The 7,693-nt window shown below is 39.7% G+C and overlaps 1 protein-coding gene across 1 annotated transcript in view; it reads right to left on the reverse strand.

Moving 5' to 3' along the window:
* The window catches only part of LOC118241366 (NACHT, LRR and PYD domains-containing protein 3-like), a 53,030-nt gene that overhangs the window by 26,977 nt on the left and 18,360 nt on the right, over nt 1-7,693 (reverse strand). The gene's annotated exons all lie outside the window — the stretch shown is intronic.

Raw genomic sequence — 7,693 nt, forward strand, 5'->3', positions numbered from 1 at the left:
GTTTATGATAATGAAAAGATATTACTAATTGTGTGTGTGTGTGTGTGTGTGTGTGTGTGTGTGCGCATGCACAAAATATGAGACACAGGTCATGAACGAAGTCCATGTATTTCTCTTCAAATAGAATGGTGCCACTTGACGGAAGAGCTATTATGATGGTGGCATCACCTGTGTGATGCCATTTCCTGTTTTTGAAATTCCTTCACATGAATAACAGTTTAGGCATTCCAATCTTTACTATTGTCCTATTGTTTATTCATTTTCTGTAACTGCATACAATTCTGATATCAACAATGTCTACAAGTCACAGGAGACTACTCGACCATTCAAAACTTGCTGATGCAGACAACTAACCAAAGCTAAGTGTCTACTAGCTATCAAGTATTTGTATTTCACCATGACTTCAGTCATTTGTTGCTTGTGTTGAGTGCAGCATGTTTAGATTAATCATTACTGATAAATGTATCTATGAGAAGTACAGATTAATCATTAGTGAATTATCTACACTTCTCACAGTTACATTTATCATTAATCATTAGTGATAAACATCACAGGAGACTCTCAGCTTCAGTATGTAAACTACAGAGCTCTGGTTATACAAAAATAAGGTAATAAAATGTGTTGGGGTAAAGGCCAATCGTTATTCTGTATTTTCATGAGGTGATCTGTGATATAATTATAATAGGCTTTAAAGCTCTCTGTAGCAGGTGCAGAGAGGTGCAAGACTGTCTGAAAACATGAATAATGTTTCTGGGGTATCTTAAGGTCAGAGACCTTTTGGGACTCTAAGTGCAGAACTGAGGTTCTGATACAGGCTTCTGTACAAGTCTAAGGCAGATTACTCTGAACTGTTCCTGTGAGAAATAACTTCATTAGTGTTGAAAAAGATCTGTTTTTAAAAGACTTGAAAGCCTCTTTGAGAGTTCTGTGGCTAAGCAAGGTTCATTATCTTACCACAAGGGCAGAGTGATACTGACCTACCACATCATTTTGCAGATGTTTGGTGGTGTGAGTTGAGATCATCTTTGTTTAAAAAAAATCTTCCAATGGGATACAATGGTGTCAAGTTTAACTTGCATAATGATGAATCTCAATTTGCATATATTGAATAATGTATGTTTGAACATAGTGGTGGAGATGTATGTAAAGAAGGTGGGGTGATTACATAATCACTTCTGAAAACTGTATAAAAATATGTGTTGTGTGTGACTGTTAGACATATTCTGGACTATGCCTCGTTTGTAACATTGAGCTCAGAATAAAGATGGGACCGGCTATTCTCTTCAAACGCACCCACACCGTCAGCAGTAGGGTTATCAGCACCAGCTGATAGATGGCCCAGAGCTGCGTTGTTCTGTGAGCAGGGTCTGAATCCACACACGTGCACCGTTATAGGTAAGCAGAAGTCGTGTTTGAAACATTCTGCATAGGTGGTATTAAGACCTTGTCCACAGAGTTTTGTGGTAGGTCTTGGGCGTCTTAAAAGTGCAGGAAGTGAATGGATACGCAGACAGATCTGTTTAAACGTGATTAATATCATCTAATTATAAAATGCATACACGCAAAATATATTAATGAGGTTTTAGTAATAAATACAATAAAGTAACGGATGGAGGTACAGTATATAAAACCGGTGACAGTTACAGCAGTAGAGAGTGTACATATTACAGACACATTAAAATAGTAGCAGTAGGAGAAGGTGGGATTAAAGTATTACAGGATAAGAATATAAACAATGTGAGTGGCGATTAATAGAATTTTGGAATAGTGTAAATTTTCATTTTACTAAAATAAGTTATGGTTAAGTCAACATAATAATTGATGGAATTCAGCGAAGCAAATTAGAAAATAATCATATGGATAGCGATTTGTTAAGTGAGACGCAGGGAGCACGAACACATTTTTGACTTGAGAAAATATATAGAAACTCTGCAGGTGTGGAGTGTTGGCAGTGGCTAGAGTCAATAAATCTTAAATTGTATCAGCTGACTGTTTTAATTTAGATGAAGCTGAGGCTGCATTTCCTCATCTTATCTTAAGGGAGAGAGTAAGGAGGATGTGGAAAAGAATCTGTTGGCTGAAGTGCTTAATTTATTGTTGTCTAGCCAAGTGCCTGGAAGAGCAACAGTTGGGTTGGAGCACTTACTGTGGAAACCGTTTGAACCACTAACATTGATTATGGGAAGCAACGAAAAGGGTTAAAGATTTTTGCAATGACAGACATGAGGAACAGATGATTATAGCCTTCAGTAGGTCAGAAACTCCACCACATATTCTGTGTACTGTCTCTCTGTTACTGCTGCTCTGCTGTGTGTTGTCTCTCTGTTACTGCTGCTCTGCTGTGTCCTGTCTCTCTGTTACTGCTGCTCTGTTGTGTGCTGTGTCCTGTCTCACTGTTCCTGCTGCTCTGTTGTGTGTTGTCTTTCTGTTACTGCTGGTCTGCTGTGTGCTGTGTACTGTCTCTCCGTTACTGCTGCTCTGCTGTGTGCTGTGTACTGACTCTCTGTTTCTGCTGCTCTGCTGTGTGCTGTGTACTGTCTCTCTGTTACTGCTGCTCTGCTGTGTTCAATGTTATGCTTGGGTCATTTGGTATGTTTGGTTCGTGTTGTTCATTGCCTTATCTTTTGCAATCTTGGTTAGTCTGGTTCTTTACATTGATAATTCTCTACCTGGTTAGTGTTTCTTTATGCTTTATCTAATAATAATTCTTCTGTACTTCAGCCATTCCTCACCTCATTTCAGGCTAAACTTTACTACTACATGGTGTTTAGACTAATAAATAGACTTGTACTTGGTGAAATAAATTCAAAATTTTTACCACTGGTGTGTTGTTTGCAGTGTTTTTTGTTTTCACTTTACGCTACATGTGCTGCTAGGCTGTTACTAGAGTTTATTTGTCTGATACATTTAATTTTTTCACAATGAAGTACTCCAGTCACCTGTCTTATCTCACCTGTCCCATCTCACCTGTCCCATCTCACCTGTCTCATAAATTCTTTGATCTCATAACCTACAGTACATTTAAGTACATGCTCAGTTTCTTGTTCCACTCTAGTGTGGTGACTTCAACACACACAGTGTTGTTCCCTCATCTATGTTCCCTGAAAAAGGAAAGCTGAAAAAGAAGCAGCAGCCAGTTTACACACAGCTACTGTATCAGAACCACAGACCCCTGGGTTACTGCACTGGGTGCAGGGGAAGGGGAGGAGGTTAAGACAGGACAGAGCACCACCCATCACTGGACATACATACACACACAGAGCACCACCCATCACTGGACATACATACACACACAGAGCACCACCCATCACTGGACATACATACACACACAGAGCACCACCCATCACTGGACATACACACACACACACACAGAGCACCACCCATCACTGGACATACATACACACACAGAGCACCAACCATCACTGGACATACATACACACACAGAGCACCAACCATCACTGGACATACATACACACGCAGAGCACCAACCATCACTGGACATACATACACACGCAGAGCACCAACCATCACTGGACATACATACACACGCAGAGCACCAACCATCACTGGACATACATACACACGCAGAGCACCAACCATCACTGGACATACACACACACACACAGAGCACCAACCATCACTGGACATACACACACACACACACACACAGAGCACCAACCATCACTGGACATACATACATACACACGCAGAGCACCAACCATCACTGGACATACACACACACACACACACACACACACAGAGCACCAACCATCACTGGACATACACACACACACAGAGCACCAACCATCACTGGACATACACACACACACACAGAGCACCAACCATCACTGGACACACACACACACACACACACACACACACACACACACACACACACACACACACACACACACACACACACACACAGAGCACCAACCATCACTGGACATACACACACACACACACACACACAGCACCAACCATCACTGGACATACACACACACACACACACACACACACACACACAGAGCACCAACCATCACTGGACATACACACACACACACACACACACAGAGCACCAACCATCACTGGACATACACACACACACACACACACACACACACACACACACACACACAGAGAGAGCACCAACCATCACTGGACATACACACACACACAGAGCACCAACCATCACTGGACATACACACACACACAGAGCACCAACCATCACTGGACATACACACACACACAGAGCACCAACCATCACTGGACATACACACACACACACACACACACACACACACACACAGAGAGCACCAACCATCACTGGACATACATACACACACACAGTACCAACCACCACTGAACAAATACATTCAAAGAGGACAATTTAGAATATACAATCAACCTAACTTCCATATTTATGTACTGTGAGAGGAAACCAGAGACCCTGGAGGAAACCCCCATTGACACAGGAAGCATTAATTTGCATAATGATGGATCTCAATTTGCATATATTGAATAATGTACGTTTGAACATAGTGGTGGAGATTTGAAACGCTATTCTGTAAAGAAGGTGGGGCGATTACATAACCACTTCTGAAAACTGCATAAAAATGTGTGTTGTGTGTGATTGTTAGACATATTCCAGACTATGCCTCGTTTGTAATATTGAGCTCAGAATAAAGATGAGACTGGCTATTCTCTTCAATTAATTCCAGAGTCTGCATCTTTATTTTCTATTTAAAGTTTACTTAATGAAATTACTGGAATGTGGGAAAAATTTAGGAATGACAAGACTCATGTTTAGTATGTGATCTAAAGACCACTGGTGCTTGAATTAACTGTGTAATGCAGTAATGCCCCTAGTGGGCCTGCCAGTGGGCCCACCGGTGGGCCCAAACTGGCATACTTAAATCACTTGATTTAAGTGCATTTATCAACATAACATTTCTTAGGACTAATACAAGTACCTGCTTACCAACTTTCAGCCGTCTACATACATCCGTTCGCCAGAAATCCCACGCTGAATACACCGTGTGCACTGTTGTGCCAGGCCTTTTAATTGGCCTTTTAACCCCCTTATGCACCAACGCCCCCTAGCGGGCCAGTGGGCAGGCCCAAACTGGCATGCTCAAATAAATTACTTGATAACATCGAATATTCTTAAAGGACAGTACATTTATTAACATAACATTTCTTAGGACTAATACCTGCTTACCGATTTTCAGATGTCTACATGCATCCGCTCGCCAGAAATTGCACACTGAAGACACCGCATTTTTCGAGTAAAATTTCCACAAAAATGTGCCTGTCCTTTTAAGTTGCCTTTTAAAACATCCTTCCGGTATAAGATAAGTTCAGATTTTGTCATAGTAAATTCAATTACCATCAAAACAACTGCGTGACATGTTTAAATGGTCTACAGAGTGTTAGTAAGGTTCTTTAATTGCATGCTTACTTCTTTGCGTAAAAACAAAGTTTTTCTTTCGTTTCGGTTCCTTTGTAACAAACCCAAACTACGCAAGCCTTTGGTTAACTGAAAATGCATGCTACTGACATAAAACTGTTGCTGAATAGAGCGTTAGTCCCCCCTTTTCTATTTTATATTGATTTCTATTGACCATTGCCGTGCCATTGTCTTGGAGTGACAGCAATTCACACCTATGTGTGAAGGGGGAAGGGGCGGGTGACTAGCATTTACTTCCAGGTGTTTCCAAGTGTTTCTATGGCCATCCGTGTGATTGGCAGCTGATTCATCAAATAGAGGAGGCTTAGACGAAAACGTAGACCCCTCGGTCGCCTTATTTAGTCATCCCTTTAATGTTTAAAGACCTGCGTACTGTGTACTGTTGTTAGCAGATAGCATAGTGCATCAGTTTGGTGCTGTTTGGCACTGTTTGGTGCTGTTTGGCGAAACTCGTACAACCATAAGAATGATTTGATGATTTTGCCAATACATTTGGACATCATGGAAATGAAGAGGTTTATTTTAGCTGAAGTTTATGTGGAGTTGTTTGGGTGCTGCTAGCATAGACTAGCTTTGCTGCTAGCATGGACAAGCATCAATGTTTGCATAGCAAATCACCGGATGTTTCCATTCACTGCTGGAAAATTTAAAAGTTAAAATGAATCTCCAGCATCAATAGACACGTTATACACCCCAAAAATCAAAGGTGTTTTATTTATTTATTTACATTTTCTTCTGTATTAGATGAGCTCATATGGAACCTAAATGATGGACAAATAAGCATGGATGTGAATGGATGTCTTGTCCCAAGTGTCTACTGCAAATTGAATCCTGAATGATCATTGTGCTATGTGTACAATTTCAGGTAACTAGTGTTAAAGTGAAAAAGTACAAATGGTTCAAAAATGATCTTAAATCTGCAGGTGTACAGAAAGGGCTCTGGGTATAGGAAAGACTCAGCTTCAGCTTGTAATCATACTTTATGGTCCTAATATTATCTCATAACTGTAATCATACTTTAGACTTAATCTTCTCATAATGTCTCATAATTAACTTGTCATAATCCTATCTCATTATTGTAATGATACATTGGATATAATCTTTTCATAATTATAGCAGTCATCCTTCAAAGTGAGACCATATCTGACAACTTCCTTATATGTGTTTGAACCACGCTATTCATCAGCCTCCCAATTATCACAGTAAACTAATTAGACTGTTTTCTATCATAGGTGCATTTATTGACAATTTACCAGAATTAACAAACGCTAATTTATCTGTAGATCCTGAAGCACACTGAGAATTAATTCTGCATCATTTTCAATAAAAAGAATTAGCAAAAAGAGACTGGCACCTTGATTTAATGACCGTATATGCAGTTTAAACAAGCTGTGCAAAGCTTGGAGTGTAAATGGGGAAATACTAAATTAGAAGTATTTAAAGCTTGATTGGAAAAATAGCCTCACTGAACATGGGCATTCCCTCACTGAGGCAAAAATCACTATATTTATCATCTCTAATAGAAAGAAAAGAAAACAATCCAAGATTCTTATTTAATGCTACAAATTAACAAGAAGCAAACTGAAATCAAACTCCTTATTCTGCAGAAATATGTCAGTAATACATTTATGAAATATTTTAATGACAAGATTATTAAGAAAAACATCAGTTGTGCTTCTTCAGATGGCTAATCTACATATACATTTTGGCAGTTACATGAGCAGATGTAATGGTCTTCTAATTGGATGCTCTGAAAAGTTATTAAATAAACTCCGATTCATACAGAATGCTACAGCCAGAGTCCATAAATGGGCTAGAAAGCTTGATCACATTAGTCTTGTCCTTTTACCTCTGCACGTGCTCCCAGTTAAATTTGAAACAGACTTTAAAATTATCTTATTAACATATAAAGCACTAAATGGTCTGGTTTTCAGTATCTGAGTGAACCTGCTGTATACTATGTCTCACCTAATATGTTTACACAGCAATTTATCAGGTAGTACCAAAGTGGAACATTACTCCTTAACAGTGTTTCCAGCTGGTGGACCCCTACAGTTCCAGTTGATCTTACAATATACATCTGTAATTCACAAACAGGCCCCTTAACTTCACAATACCCCTTAACAGCCTAAACACACACATTGAGTTTACACTACACATCTGTAATTCACAAACAGTCCCCTTTACTTTACAATACCCCTCACCAGCCTAAACACACACATT

The sequence above is a fragment of the Electrophorus electricus genome, chromosome 1, assembly GCF_041902795.1.
Source record: "Electrophorus electricus isolate QZ-2024a chromosome 1, ASM4190279v1, whole genome shotgun sequence".
NCBI lineage: Eukaryota > Metazoa > Chordata > Actinopteri > Gymnotiformes > Gymnotidae > Electrophorus > Electrophorus electricus.